Here is a 16,453-nt window from a genome sequence, read left to right on the forward strand (position 1 = left end):
TTGTTTTGTTATTGTGATAATTCAAGCCCTAAATAAGGGGAAAGCATAGGGAGGGGGACTTGTCTGTGTTAGAAAAATGATCCATTGCTGTTGAAACTTATCTGCAGCAAAAAGAACCCAGCTCATGCGCAGGAAGCCTGTGAGGTTACATCAAACCATAGCAATTTTGAGCCTGGTTGTCTAAGAGACCTCTTAAAGACCTTTTTAAATGTGACACTTGGATGTGCACAGTGGTGTTCCTAGTAACTGGTGAATTCTAGTTAGCTGTGAAACCAAATCCTTGTTATTGTTTAGCTGTACGGTTTGCAGCCAAAGTGCAGAAGAACAGGTAGCCCTGGGTGAGGAGAGAGGAGCTGGAGGTGGGATCTCAGCATGGAAACACAGGAAGCAGCAGCAGGGCACAATCCTCTGCCGTGCCCCCAACACCTGCCTGTGCAGGGAGTGCCTGTGCTCAGTCTCTGTGCACTGAAATGCACCTTCTCTGTGCTTCTCTGTCACAGGCTCCAGGTCCTTGGAAGAGCCTGCTGGAGCTGTAGTGAATACATTTCCCTCATTTTCCCCCACAGCTATTTCTACTCCTCTAAGCAGGGTAGTAGACCTTAAGCTGTTACAGATGCTTTGTGGACAGTGTCTGTTGTGTTTTTATGCTTTATCACTTTCTGATGTGACAGCTCTGGGTTTGCTTTGTTTGGTTCTGTTTCATTCAGCTTGGATTGAACACTGTTCTCCAGGAGCTATGGAACTGGGTTTTAGCCTCACTCCTTTAAGCAGGGGTTTATTTTCTATCTGTGGTCACGTTAGGGTGCAGTATTTTATTGTAGTACACCTGGGTGGAGAACACCTTGTGTTCTCATTCCATTTTGGGGTCCTGGACCACTGGGGACCTCTGCCCTGGCTCTGTCCTCATCACATTGTGCAAACCCTTCACTTCTCAGTGTGCTTCACTTTTCTCCTGTCTTGGAGTTTGAATTAACTTCCCCACTCAAGTCAGAGAGGTCAAGACCACCAGCTGAGGTTTATAATCCCTGGGATGAATCCACCCAGTATCCCTTGGTCTCTGCACTGGGAGCTGCAGGTGAGGGGCGTTCAAACAGCTCCTGCAGCCCAGCAGCCACTGATGCAGAAAGAGAACAGCTTTTTTTCCTAAATGGGCATGTTGTTTCCTATTAAGTTGTTCTATCTTTAGCTTGTCCCATTCTTGTCTGTTTTGGTGAAACAAAGAAAAATTAGCATTGGGAAAGAGGGATTTGGAAAGAATCATTAGGCTTTCTAGGCACAGAACGGGTATAACCTGTTTGACTTTGCTCAGCTTTGCCAAGCTTGAATCTTCCCTGTCTCCTGTAAGTGCTGAGCTCATGCTTGGCCTGGCTGTGTCCTCAGGCATCAGGGCTGATGAACGGGGTTATTGTCACTTGGTTATACAGCACTTAGCAAGCAGTGCTGATCCAACCATTACAGACTAAAAAAGAACAGTTATACTGACTGTTCTGTATAATTTGGGGTTGTGCAGCCTCTTCTGTTGAATTTTAAACAAAAAGATGTTGTTTTGGAAATCTTCTTGTCTTTCTGAACTTGGTGTCTTGCTGAGTCCAAAGAGCATACAGAATTTCACCCCCCCAAAATCTTCACTTACACTGATAACCCTCAGCATACTGCTGAGTTGAAAGGAACTGTATGCAAAACCTTTAGATTCCACCTGGAGTTTCCATGGGCTGCGGCCAGACAATATCCAGTGTTGCTACAGATTCTAGCTTGTACCTTTGAGCTTCAGGCAGGAGTAGCAGTGATAACAATACAGAAAATCTTGGGCCGCTCCACAGAAATAAGAACAGCTCTGCATTTTGTACTGATACAGAAAGATTAAAATTACTTGAGGAAGGTCACACAACAAGCTGATGGCCAAGTCAGGACTGAGAGTCATCCATCATCCAGGCTTTCCTATTATTTGCTAGACCTCAGTGCCTCGGATGGAGAGCTTATCATCCTCACTGCTGCACTGGTGGTCTGGTGAAGGATTTCAGTCTTTTAATGGGATCTGAAAGTTCGGTTGTAATAATTATTTCTCATTTCTGGTTTGGTGTATGAACTAGAAATTGTAATAGCAGTTTTTACACATCTCCTTTTCAAACTGGCTGCATAAACAGAGAAATAAATGAAGACTTACAAGTCTCCTCTGGGAACACAGTAAATATTACCCTGTTTTCCAAAAGGAGGAAGCAGAACAGTGAACACAATAATGTGATATATCCAAGGTTAACCAGTTGGCAGAACTGGGAATAACTCCTGCTCTTATGGTCCTTACTGGTCACTTGTTTAAGTATTATTTAGGGGTCAGATCATGCAGGGCAGGTGAAAACATCCCTGCGTGGATCCGAGGGACCGGGATGGAGGTGCTCAGGACAAAGAGATGCCTTTTCCTCCTGCAGCCAGGAAAGGGTTACAGCTGAAATGCCTGTAGCAGCCTCAGGAAAACATGAATCGATGCTGCTGAGGGGAGGGCAGGATGGGAACCCAGACCCGCGAGCTGCCTTGTGCTTTTCCTTTATAAGCACACCTTAGTGGGGGGGTTGAACCCGGGGCTCCGGAGCATCGCGGCGGGGCTGGCGCGGGAGCAGCCGCTGCCCCTTCCTTACCCGGGCACCTCCATCCCGCAGCTCCCGCGGCTCCGTGTGCTCTGCTCTGTGCTCTGCTCTGTGCTCTGGGCCGTACACGCAACATGGAGGGAGGGACCGCCGCTGCCGCCTTCCCCCGCAGCCGCTCGGTCGCACTCGCCGCGGGCTCCGCCGGAGCCGCAGCCGGAGCCGCAGCCGGGACCGGCCTCGATGGATCGCACAGGTCAGTGCCAGCCACAGCCCTCAGGACGCTCCTCCGGGACGAGCCTCCCTTCCCCTCCTTTATTTTAACCCTCATCGATGGAGTGCTGCGACCGTGTCTCCGAGGGATGTAATTGTTTCACACTTGGTCAGAGCCGGCGATGCCTAATAAATATGTAGAGCGGGATTAAGGAAAGGCGAACGTGGCGTTTCCATCCAGCAAATGCAAGTTCATTTTAATATTTGCTGTATTTTTAAACCCATGTAAATGACTGTGTGTCTTTTAAGTGGTTGAGCGTTTGAATGGAGAAAGGTTAATTGCCTGCTTCAGCCACATTACGCTGTGTAGCTCCCACCAGCATGGAGAAGGCAAAGTCTGATTTTGCATCCCGTCCGTTTTTGTGAGAGCAGTCCTTGAGGCATTTTCAGGTGAAGTGTGTGGAATGTGGTTATTAACATGACAGAAAATGCATTTTTTCTATTAAAAAATGCACCCTACCCTGCGCATAGCAGAGAGGAGCACACAGCGTCTGCTTCGTGTGAAGGCAGCAATAGTCACAAGGGCTCTGTGCTGAGTATTTTTTTCCTTTCTAATGGATAACTAAGAGCTGTTGATAGGATATGGGTTTAGGAGTGATAGTTCTGGAGGGCCAGGTTATCATGTGTGTGTCGTTAAAATTCTTGTGGAATGAGGCAGTGCTGATTATCTTCATGGCAAATCATCCCTTTCACCCTGGGCTCGGGTTTGTGCTGTGGCTGATAGGAAATGTGCTTGGTGCTATTGCAGTTCAACTGGGATTTTCTACTTCAGGGCTGAGAGCGAGTAAGTATTTACTAGTGAGGAAAAAAAGGAGGGAGCTGTGGACCCAGTATCATTTAAAATTTGCTGTTACCACCCACCTGGGTTACAGATCAAGGCGGTTTTACCACACCAGAAGTTATTTATGAACCAAGGTGCCTGGAGCTGGAGATGCAGGTTCTTTTTTCACTGTTTAACACATTATCAACAAAGTCTTGGTAATTTATGCTGACTCCTCCTACTTCACTTACACTGCCAGAAACTGAAGGAGAGTAGCTCCTACCAGCACTGCAACATTTCTTTGAATTTGTCTGTGTTTTCTTTCTTCCTTGAAGTATTTATCCTTAGGAAAGCTGCTGCTGGATATCTGCTCATTGTTTGACTTGGGTACTGTGAGAAAGGTAGTTGGAAAATTTTGGTTCCTCTTACTTGGAAACAAAACTGTATTTAAAAATTAACTGTGTCTTGTGTGCTAATGCTGAAGGCTTTACACTCCCCAGCTTCGTCACGGAAAAAACACAAAATGCAATGTATTGGCAGGGTGTTGTCACCCAAGGATAGAGCCACATGCTTGCCAGAGCAGATTTTGTAAATAGGAGCTACAGGATTTGTGTTTGGTGTGAATTCCCTTGGGAACAGGAGCTCTGATATTTGTGAGAAGCTGGCAATGTCAGTATGTGCTGTATGAGGTTTCTGGCTGAAGACAGACAAAGTTTAGCAGTGGTTTGATAAAATCTATGCAGTTTTCCTCCGAATGGCTCTTGTCATCCATGAAGTCTGCAGATTAAATAGGTTTCGGTTCTGGCAGTGACATCCCCTCTTTTTGTCACTTGTGCAGAGAGTCCAGAGTATGACAGAACTCCGGATGAGCTTACTATGGTTGCCTCTCTGAAGGCAGATCTCTTGCTCATGTCCTGCCTTTCAGAACAGAGATAAAATTGGTATTGTTTTTTAGAAGCAAAGCTTGCATTTAACAGGATTATAGGAGTATTTTTAACTTTCTGCTTTTACTCCAGTGCTCCTGATGGATGCTTGGAGTGCAGGGAGATAGCTGGTTATTGATGTCAGAGTGAATGTGCTGTGCTGATTCAGATTTTCTCCAGGAAAAACGTCCTTTTCCGAGTGGCACATCCAAGGGTTGCAGAGTCCTTGCCCTACCCATAACACTGGCCTTGGGGCTGGGGGGAAGAGGGACAGAAAGCAGCAGTGTTGCAGGGCAGTGGCTGGGAGGACAGGGACAGAGCCGAGTGTGTTCCCGGGATGGGGAACATCTTCCAAGCCAGGCTGGGGATTGGTGTTCGGGACTGGTGCTCGGCACAGGGAGCTCGGGGTGACCTGGGTGTCACGGCGTGTCCTCTGCTCGTGGCTGAGCTGCCTCTCCTCCTGACCTCTGAGCGCCCTCCAGCTCCAGCACACAGCTTTCCCAGGCTCCAGCCCCTCGGGATGCTTTCTGTGGAAAAACCCCCTCGTTTTGTCTTATGCAGGGAGGGGACAATTTTATCAGAGCATTGGTGAGCACGTCCTTGGCTCCCCCGGGTCTTGTAACAACCAGTGTAGCAATGTCCTGTGTGACATATCCTCGGTATTTATATCAAAAATACAGAAATAATAATTTAATCCCCCTTTGTTGAGCTTTTTGGTTTAATCTTTCTTTGTGTTAAACCATGTTTCTCATTATTTGATATTTTATGAAAACTTCATGCCCTGGTGTCAGGGACCACAGTTTAATCTTTTGATGTTCTGCTCCTGATAGTCATCATTAAAGGGAATTAAATCCCTTAGTTTTCACCTATGTTGAAAAAAGGAATGTTATTCCCAGCTTCCATTCAGTTGTCAGCCTGAAGAAAAGAGAAAAAAAAACCCCATAGAATCCCTGGTGAAAAGGAGAAATAAGGTGACTTTGAAAGGGTGGATGTGATGGACAGAAGGCAGGAGAACTGGGATGGGATCTGAGTTTCCCAGTCCTGAGGATAATGGCAAAGCGGGCAGCTCGTTAGCTGTTGAGTCAGAGCAGGGCAGGCTCCGGTGTGTTTTCATGTAAAAAGCAAAACCAGGCAGATGTACACCTTTTGTGTGTGTTTTTGAATATTGGGAATAGTGACAGGATGCAGTGGCAGGGGCTGAGGAGGAGTGGGCATTTCTAGAATTCCATCCAGCTCCTGAGGATGGAGTGGTGCAGCTGCTCAGCTGCTCGCTCTTGTGCATTTGTTGAAGGAGGTTGTGTGTACTGTTTCTGGAGCTTGCAAACATGCCTGAATTGGGGATCCAGAAAGAAGCTGAAGTATAACCCTCAGCACCTGGGTGCATTTCACACTCCCAGCTGTGCCTTTGGCTGGTGGGAAGATCCAGTGTGATTTAGAGTGGGGATGACAGGAGAAGGAGGGCAGGAATTTGAACTTGGTACCTTGCTTTAAAGTGCCATTTATATTCCAGCTTTTCTTAGATCCCGTGTTCCCTCCTTCTGAAAGTGTGACTGTGGAATTAGTTATCTCAGCACCTCTGGAGACACCTTGGAGGTGATGTGACACCTGCTTTTCCATCAGTTGCCTTTCCTTATGCAATCCACATCTAATCTAGTTTGCTTCCTCCTCTGGGTAAAACAGCAGTAAAAGTGCAATACTTGCTAAAAGATCTGTTCCAGTTCCCCTTCAGTCTGCTCCGAGGAGCTCTGTAGTGGCAGAGGCCACCCTTGGTTGCGAGGGGCAGTGGCTGTACTGGGCAGAGCCAGGTGTGCTCAGGAGCAGGCAGGATGTGCTGGATCATTTGTGTCAGATTATTGCATTTATAAAGGGTTGGGCCTCCCCTCTCCCGTCCCACACCTGACTGAACTCCTGAAACACCCAGAGGTGACAGAGCATTTCAGCTCCTTGGGTTACAGATTTACTTCAGGGTCACTGCGAGGCTTCTCCAAGGTCTAAATTCTCCAGTTAATCCAGATTGGGGAAGGACTTCTAACCTGACACTTCCCACGATGTTAAAGACCAGAAAGCCCTTGTCCAAGAGCATTGATGAGAGTTTAACTCAGCTCTTCATTTCTTGCTTCAGACAGTTCAAGCTGGGGGCAGTTTTAGCAGGGGGATCCTGTGGCTTTTCTGGAGTAAGAGATGATGTTTTCCTGGACATGGGCAGTGGTGGTGGTTGCTTTCTCCTGGCAGATGGATTTAGGGCAGTGTGCAGCCCTGGTGGGGTTTAACCACCCTTGGAAGGGGCAGTTCTGTGGCTGTGGCTCCTCACTGGATCCGGATCACCGGGTGCATGTCCCTGTTCGAGTGTGACACTGATGAACACCGGCGGGCTGGGCTTTCTCCCTTTCCTTGTGCATTATACAGAGATTTTCCTATTCACAGGGCTACTGAATAGTCAAGGATTTCTTAGCATTTCCCCGCCCCCCAGGGTTTATAAATTAGTGCTCCAGATCTTGTTCAGGACTGGAATGTGGCAGATGAGATTTCAGCTCTTAAGCAGTATTTTAACCGTGGAAACAGGCTTGATTTTCTGGCCACTTGTTTTCATTTGTGTATTTCAGAAGGTTTTGTCCTTTTAAAAGTGAAACATAACAAGATATCACACAAACCCTTTTCAGAAATAATAAATACAGTATTTCCAAGCCTTTTCAGTCTGCTGTTCTCTGTGCATTTGCTCTTACTGATACTTCAGTGGAGCAGCTTTGCTTGCTGTATGAGATAAATGTCATTTGTAAATGTGCATTGTATCTGCAGTGTTCAGTGTCACTGTGCTGGCTTCTGTTTTGGGAGTGTAAATGTGCTGGGCCAGTGCATGCCATGCTTTAAAAAAATTATTTACATATAATATCCACCTATTTAAGTTGGAAATATCCAACTATTTTAAGTGCATATGCCTACAGAGGCTGTGTGAAAATCTGTTTGTGTTCTAATAAAGAAGTGCTAGGAGAAAGCTTTTGACAACCCAAAGTCCATGCAATTGAGAGTCAAAAGGTAAATAAAAAGAGCAGTTAACTACTTGGTACATTTTTTGTCACAGTTTCTGAGCAAATCTCATAATTTGGAGTGATGGGAAGAGGGACCATGACCATATTTTCATGTTTTCCTTTAGCAGGACTTGGAATGGCATCTAACACCCAGCAAACCCCTTGCTACAGGTGAAATTAGAGTGGGTTTTGACCTTGGGCATCTGTCCTAACAAATTTGATACTACGTGTTTGATACTCAGGCACTCTCCTGTGAGGGTAAAGGCAGTGACACCTCTTAACATCCCTTTGCATCAGCAAAATCTACTGCGAAACCAACTCTTGGTGGTGTCAGCCCAGGGAACAGCCAGAGTGTAGGAGCAGATCTGAGCCTTTTCTGTGGTTAAAGTGGTCTCTTTTGGAGCACTGACAGAGGAGCAGGCTGGCTGGAGGGCTTGCCTCACCAGAAACAAGGCATGGCTTGTGAAAAATAGAACAAGAAAGGAAACTACACCAGTGTCTTCATCTTGCAGGGTCTCATCCAATGCTCAGTGTTGACAGCTTGCCTTAAAGGGACTTTCCCAGCTCCCTGTGCTACCAGGAGAGCTGCTTCTGGGCACACGTGAGAACACTTAGATTTTCATGGGCTGGGAATCTCCATCCCCTATTAATGGTGGGGGGGAAATAAGGCCAGCACACACCAGATATCAATTTCAGAGGATGGTTGTTCTTAAATCCTGGTATTTGTGGTTGCAGAGAGCCTTTAAATTCGTGCCCTGAAAGTTAACCAAAGCTGTGTTGACTTTTTTCATGTACAAACTAATTTGTTTAATACTGCCATGGTTGCTCATAGCTTTTTGCAGGAGCAATATAATGAGATTAACAAGCCTCTGATCGCTTCCATATCTGATCCTCAAATCCCCCAGGGAAGTTATGGAAGTGTCAGAGCTCTGCTGCTCATGTGTGGGGGCTGCTCTGGCAAAGCCCAGAGTTATCCTTTATGGGACACCTTGGGATGTGGTTGCTGGGATGGAGGAGGAGCTGAGCTTCCATCTGCAGCCTTGGAGCCAGCGTGAGTTTGGGAAACAGAGCAGAGCTGCTGAGGCTGCCAGCCAGGGGTTCATTACTGGAAAGAAAAGACAAACACCCCCTCCTTCCCCCGCCGGACTCTGGAGAGGGAAGCAAGTTTCATAGGGAGATAATTGCGCTACTGGAAAAACTGCTGTGACAGCTCCCAGCACCACAAGTGGAGTTCTTGTGGGGAAAAAGCCTTGTTAGACATACCAATTCCTTCCCTTTTCTCCCAGTTAATGTGCTGTGCAGGCACAGTGTTGTCCTGGAGCACTGGGAACTTCCTTACCTCCTCGCCTTGGCTTTCCTTGCCAGCTTCACCCTAATAAAGTTTGCTGTTTCTAATGAAGTTTGTTGTTTTAAAATGACACACTGCATGGTCTGGTTTGGGAATGCAGATGGACACTTGAATTGTATTTTCCCCTGCTTATAAAAGCATCCATGATTGATTGCTTCTGAGTGCAAAATGGGAAGCTTTTTCTTTAAAACAGAACCAAAACGAAGAAGGAGAACTCTCACAGTTTCTGTGTGCATATATATATATATATATATATAAAAGCAGCAGACAATGAACCAAAACTCCAACTCAGTATTAATTGTGAAGCTGTGTTGTGCTCCTGGGCTTTGTTTATGCAGTGTTTTTAGCCTTGTTGAGGTGATAATAGTTTCGTCACACACTTCATGGAAACCCTGCCCAAATCTGTGTGTTAGATCTCCCTGGACATCTCCCCAGCTTACAGCCCGTTCTGTGCAAAGTCCATGCCTCATTTTAATTAATTTCCCCCAGTTTCCCAGTGGTGTCTCTGCTGTTGACAGAATCGGTTTTTCCCCAGTTCTGGAGCAGCAGAACCTTGGTGGAGATGTTGCTTTTTCCCTTGTGTGCAGGACTGATGACTTGAAGGAATAATACAGCTTTTCTCCACTCTTCAGTGTTAACAAATATTGCAGACACACAAATCACACAAAAACCTTTTCTCCAGCAAATGTCCCTGGGTTTGAGCACATTCTCCCTTTTCAGTGCTTGACCACACATGGAACTTCTCAGGAGCAGCTGCTCACAAATAATTCCAGATGCCGACAGACCCTGAATACAATGTTCTGTTTTGTATTGGGCCTGTTTGTGCTGACCTTTTCCAATCCCTTTTCTTGCTTTTTAGGCTCAGGATCACCTCTTTGCTCATTTAAAATACATATTCATGACACTTTAAAGTCTCAAAACTCACAGACAAAAGGCAAAATTCCTTTTATTTGTTGTTCTGTTCTCTCCATTTGGGGCTGGCAGACAGAAGGTGCTTGGCTGCTGTCACTGTCCCTTTAGCAAGAATTGTGGGATTTGCAGGGTCTGCAGAGCTGTTGGGTGTGCAAACAACATCAATCCTGGTCTTGGCTTTGCTGCATATGAATTTCAGGAGAGAAATTTATTCCTCTGAGAATTTGTTACTCAGTTAAAATGCTGAGGTTGGAAACATTGGCAGGGGGAAATCCGAGCCACGTGGCCACAGGACTCTGTGAAGATAAAGATTTCCCTCCAAGGAATATTGAATTCAGCTCCTTGATTCTGATTTTCCTCGTTTCTCATGTCTTGCTTGCTGGGGGAATGCCAGAGCAGGAGTGGTTACAAACGTGGTGAATTAGTTTCAGTGAGTCCAGGTGCAGTCAGTGAGCAGTGGGGTTTGTGCCTGACCGCGCTGCCCCAGGAGCAGCCAGGAAAGCCCCACAAGGCCAGGGCTGGAGCCTCGGGCCCTGCGTGAGGAGCAGCAGGAGCAGGGATGCCAGCTGGAATGCAGCTGTGCTGGATCTGGTCCTGGTGCTGAGCCCTGCCAGCAGCAGGGCCCCGAGTGATTGCCCTCGGCTGAGGCAGAAGGGGCTCAGCCCCTGGGCTGGCGGGGCTGGAGGGAAGGGCTTTCAACCTGCTGCTGTGAGGATGAATTTTGTGTGGGTCCAGAAAGCCAGCACGGGTTAATTTGCAGCCAGAGGGCCCAAAAAGGAGTGTATTTATGCAGAACGAATGGTTCCACGGGTTATCAATGGCTCTGCTCCCTGTGCCCTAGCAGCAATGTGCTTCAGAACAACTCCGGAACAACTCCTGCCTCCTGGAGCACAACCCCGGGAGAGAGCAGGGTACCACTCAGGGGTTTTACCACGCACTTTTCCTCTGGATTCTGTGGAGACAGGTTTAATGACACATGAGGAATGTTCTGTAAATGCAGATTTCAGTGGCTTGAGAACAATGGTGGAAGCACACCCTGCTGGTTCATGGGGTGGGGACCTCCTTCTGGCCTTTGTAGCACTTTCTGCTCCTTTGAGCAGTAGGAAGGATGTTAAAAATTATGTATTTGGGTGCTAATGGCACCTAGCTGTGATGGCAAATTGCTGGAAAGCATTACTAAAAGGAGAAAAGTTCAAGCTGAGTTAGTAAACTATTTTTCTGGTTTTTATTTGACTCTCTTCATGCCTTATAAACTCACCTCTTCACACCCTGTGAACTCTGCTCTTCACACTTTATAAACCATCATGGCAGAAATTAACAACAGAAAATTCCAGTGTACTTTCAGTCATGAGTTTTCTTTGTCTTCAATCCTCAGATCTGTGTACAGTGGGGTTAATTCTCCTGGCAAATAGCACAGCCAGGCATCGGAAGGGAAAAAGTATTTGGAGTAGTATGAGGTAATCATGTATTTTCTATTCTTCCTTCACAAGTGCTGCATTGGCAGATCTGACTGGCTTTTGGAGCAGCTGTTAGATCAAGGAATGAGATAAAGCTGGCTGAAAGAGAGGGCCTGTCTCAGAGCTGCCATGCAGTGCTGTGAGGAGAATGCAGTACCTTTGGGACAGACTAAAAATTACTAAAATTACGTGTACACACAAGGGTAGAGTGGAAAAGATAAATGCAGTTGCATATGCTACATCTCCTCCTTTCCCTTTCCCTTTGCCTTTCCCTTTCCCCCTTCCCCCTTCCCTTCGGGAATGGAAAACAAGTCCATGAGTGGAAGCAGTATGGATTTCTCCTTTATGTACTTGTTTCGTTTTTCTACTGCAGTGAACTGACCTTTTATAAGGTTGCACTTGGGCCTAAGGTTTGTTTGGTTAAAATGTGTTCCTGTCATCTCCCAGGCAGGGTTTTGGCTTTTCCTCTGCCTGTTGATGTTGAATTTCCTCTGCCCAGGGCCCGTTGATGTTGAAATTCCTCTGCCTGTGGCTACCTCAGGGGAGAGGAGCCAAGGGTCCCTGTGGTCCAGCACTGACTCCTGGCCCTGAGTGTGAGCAGAGGGAGCAAACCACTTCAGTTCTGCTCCCAAGGACTCATTTTAAAGAAATGATGGCCTTTTACGGTGATTTTTCATCTGTCGTAGGACTGACCCCTCCAGCATTTAAAAAACAGCAGTCAAGTTACTGAAAATCACAAGTCTGACTTTAAAACTGATGCTTTTCAAGGTGTGCTTTGATTATAATTTTATTTGTCCTCCAGTTGAGTTTTGAAGTCCAAGATGGGTCGTGTTGTTCACCTTTCCTCCACAAGATAATTTAATAATTATACTGAAAACGGAGAATATTTCATTACTATTTGACTCCATCATTGGAGCTTTGAAAATATGAAATGCTGAGAGATCTGCAGTGAAATGGTGAGAAATTCTAACATTGTTTTAATGTGCTTATATCAAGGTCATGGCCAGTCCCAGGGACATTTGTACAGGTCTTGTAAGTCCTGGGAGTTGGTCTGGCAGTAAAAAATATTTCCCCATTTCTCCTCAGCTCCTTGAAAACCAGCAGCAGGGCATTTTTTCTGCATGTATGTGTATAAATGTGCACACCTTTCCTGTTCTCTTTGGAGAGGATTTTAAGTACAACTTCACACAGAATTGTGAGGTTCTGTGGCAGCATCTCCTGCTCTGTGTAGGGCTTTATAAATATTTGCAGAGGACCAGCAGGTAACCTCATCTTCCCTTCTGCCTGGGTCAAGGGGGAGTTTCAGGTACTGGAAGAGGCACTGGGATAATGTTCTCTGCCTTGTAGAGTTACTCTGTGCCTCCCACAGGGAAATGACAGCAACATGGATCTGTATTTTTTTGATTATTTTTGTGTATCCTGTTGAAATAACTGAAATACCACCTTGACTTTGTGGTGTGTAACATGTTTCATGAACTCCACAGCATCACAGGGAGAAAAGGTGCTGCTCTGCCTGATGCAGACTTTGTAAATGAGATTTTGGATCTGATTACAGCTAACAAGGAATGGACACTGGATATGGCGTTGGAAACAGACACCCACAGATGTAAAGCCCTTGCTGCTGCCCACACAGGATGTTTAATTAGTACCTGGCTTCTTTTTGAATCAGGATGTGCCTCTGCTTAGGGAACATTTTTGACAAATCCCCAGTGGCTCATAAAAGAACAGAAGGGAACGTTTTTGGCCCATTCTCTCTTGTGCAGATGCAGAATTTCCTTGGTGCCTGCTAAGGACAAAGCAAAGTCTGGGTGCACAGAAACAGGAAGGCTCATAGGAAATAACCTCAGATTGCTGCTTCCTGGCAAAAAGGAGTTGTGCAATTGTGGTTGAAATGCATGCTGTGGTGTTGGATGGAGTTTGGAGGTGTCACCTGCTGAGCTCTCTGTGCTCCAGCCCCTTTGGCTGCCAAGTCATGTCTGGGGAGCTGTGGCCGGAGTGTTGATATTCCTGCAGTAGCTGGGGCTTTAGAGGTGTTTTATCATCATCCATCAGGTTCTGGAAGTGCTGATGAAGAGGGAGCTCAGTCACCTGTGCTGCACAGGGAGCAAACAGGAAATACTGGTTTGGGAAGAAGCTTTCATGGTGTTCAGCACTGTTAGAGAGAGGGGATATTGAAACAGAAACTGCAGGTCCTTCTGGGTACTTGTTTGCCCACTCTTGATTTTACCTTTGCATGTGTTTCATAAAGGTTGGGATATGACTCTCTTTGGAGAAATAAGGAATTCAAAGGAAGCCAACAGCCAGTGAGTACATTAGAATACGTCCCAGTGTGTACTTTGATGGGCGAAATATCCTTGCTTTTGCTGGTGCCATAAATAAAGTATTTATAAGGCTAGTGATGCCTTGTCACTCAAACATCCTTTCCCAAACATTCCCCCTTTCCCAGCTATCCTAAAACACTCCCTAAGTCAGTAAATCAGAGAAACAGCACCCACTGATGTTTGACACTTTCTGTGCCAACAGAACAGGAAGGAAGAACAAGCACACCAAGGGATACCTTTTGCCACTGTCATGAACCTCAGAACTTCATAAAAATCCTGCTTTTTGTTACTTGAGTGTGCTAACAGAAGTGAATTGACCCTGGCTGGCTCTCTGCAGAAATGAGTGTGTGGCAGCATGTCAGGGGAAAACAGAACATCAGACCTGAGAAGGGGGCTGGTTCCCTGGTTGCTGTCACCATTCCTGGCTGTGGTGCAGAGGGTTGGTGCTGGCTGTTTGTGGGAGCTGGGGAAGTGGGAAGTGTTGGCATGGTGTGAGTGTGGCCTAGCAGGAAGCTTCACGTGCAGACACATTTTGTGTGGTGGGAAGTCTTCTGTTTTAGGTGTGCACTGGATCTGTTTGCAACGGAAAATAAAATCATGTTGTTTTTAGAGAACATATTAAATTACTGCTGCATTTACAATAAAACAAGTGTGTTGAAAGCTTTAATTATATAATGGCAATACAAAAAGATATCAATCTCCATTCAGGAGCAGAAATGTTTGTCTTTTTCACTAACTGTGCTCTCTCCTGTGAGTTTTCCATGACATAATGGGAGGCATCAGGTCTGGATGGTGTTGCCTGCTCAGTTACTGCATAAAATACAAAGCAGAGCAGGCTTGAAGAGGTCACTTATATAGTCTAGAGATCACTTAGGTTTTGCTTGAAGGACTTTCATGGTTAAATTGAAGATCCTGGAGTGCCGGGAGAAGGGAGAATGGTTTCTGCTGCCAGTGGGCAGGGTTGGATGGGATATTGGGGAAAAATTCCTCCCTGTCAGGGTGGGAGGCCCTGGCACAGGGTACCCAGAGCAGCTGTGGCTGTCCCTGGAAGTGTCCAAGGCCAGGGGCTTGGAGCACCCTGTTCTGGTGGAAGGTGTCCCTGTCTGTGGCAGAGGGTGACACTGAGTGGTCTTTAAGCTCCCTCCCAACCCAACCCATTTTGTGTTTCCATGGTTTATGAAATGTTTTTCCAAATAAGGAAAAAATATTTTAAGAAACCCGCCCCAATTTCTGCACAAAGTTTGCAGAGAACATTTCAGTGAGCTCGTTTGTCTCTGGGAACCAAAAACCTCAGAGGGGGAAGGAGCTGTGGCTTGGGCTGTCACATGGAATGGAGTCTCATTCTGTGAAGTGCCCAGAAGCAGAGAGGGAAACACAGATCACCGAGTCACATCCCTGTGGGAAGCCACCAGCCCCGTTCTGGGGAGAGCAGGGAGAGGAGCCTGGCACGGGAATGAACCTTCCCATGAACTGAGAGGGACTCAGCTCCTGGCCTGGGCAGATTTCTAACGCCTGAGCCATGGCCATAGGAAATCCCAGTCCTCTTTGGCAAGGAGATTGAAGGATGGTTACAGGCTCATTTTTGTTGCACTGGGCTTTTCCCTGCCCTGATGACAAGAAGAACTGTCTTTTCCAAGTGCTCCACTCCAAGTGGGAGTGATGTGGGAGCAAGGAGCAGGTGCTTTCCCAGGACGGTTCGTTACCTGTTCCGTGGCTCCGTAAGCCACATCCTCACCAGGAGTCTTTGGAAGTGCTGCTGGCAGGCTGCTCTGTTCCCTGAGGCTGCATTAGATCTTGTAATTTTGTACTCCTTTGTTCACTATATTTTTATTTTTACCCATTCTCTCACAGCCTTCTCTTTTTGCCGAGTTATTCATTATGCACTAAAAAGTCTCTGTTTCAGGTGTCAGTTCTGAAATCATCCTGGTTACTGAGAGAGGGGGGAAGAGGCTGGCAGAGCACTGTTTAGTGCCCTTTTCCTGGGCACTGAAATGAATGTGTGCTGCTTTCAGCAAGATCTCATTGCTTTGGGAAGGGCAATAGCCCAGTCACTTCATTATCCTGCTGCTCTGCACAGGTGCCAGTGGAATAGAAATGCTGTCGTTTTCCAGACAACCCTTTGGGTGCTTCAGACAAATGCTTTCAAAAGCTGCCCCACACTTCCTTTTTTTTTTTTTTTTTTTTTTTTTTTTTTTTTTTTTTTTTCCCCCTGTCAAAGTGACAAAGCTGTAAATCCCTTCATCACCTGCTCTAGCACATCACACCTGCAACCTTTTTTAATGCCTTCAAAATAATGGACAGTGTGCTTTCACTGGTAGGTACTTTACCAAATCATTAAGGTTTTATTTGTCTATTTATTTGTTTTCCCAAGAGAGTATTTTGTTACTGACAGCATGAGTCAGGACAATTAAAGGTTGCAGTGAAATATTGCAGCCTCTACTGTGATGCAACTGAAACGAAGTGTTACCTTAGTCATACTGAGAATAAACAATTCATGTACTGTGTGCTGCCTTAGCCCTTCCCAGCAAGTCCTTCCCCCAGAGCACAGCCTTTTGGGAGCTCCTGGGAGGGGGAGTGTTGTTCCTCAGCGTTTGTGTGCAAACAGGTTGTCAGCTTGGGTTAACACAGTGTTTGTGGTCATGTTTTATGGAGAGAAGGCTTTTATGGAGGACAGGCAGCAGCTGGCACTCTTGGGTTTTACTCCAGGCTTCACTGACTCAGGCAATGCTGAGTCTTCTTGTGCATTATTTACACCATTTTTAAAGAAGGAGTAACAAAAAGAGGTGTTTTACAGGAACATTTTGACTTAATTGTGAAGGGCTGCATGGCTCAAGTAGAAGAATTACTTCAGGGC

At 46.2% G+C, this 16,453-nt stretch overlaps 1 protein-coding gene across 1 annotated transcript in view; it reads left to right on the plus strand.

Moving 5' to 3' along the window:
- Window positions 1–2,730: 2,730 nt before the first annotated feature.
- Window positions 2,731–16,453, plus strand: part of ARHGAP32 (Rho GTPase activating protein 32) — a gene marked incomplete at its 3' end in the record, with an annotated part of 172,213 nt that continues 158,490 nt past the window's right edge. The window contains exon 1 of the mRNA XM_082297092.1: window positions 2,731–2,835. The remainder of the gene's footprint in view (window positions 2,836–16,453) is intronic.

This window comes from Coloeus monedula (genome assembly GCF_965178545.1).
Source record: "Coloeus monedula genome assembly, chromosome: 25".
NCBI lineage: Eukaryota > Metazoa > Chordata > Aves > Passeriformes > Corvidae > Coloeus > Coloeus monedula.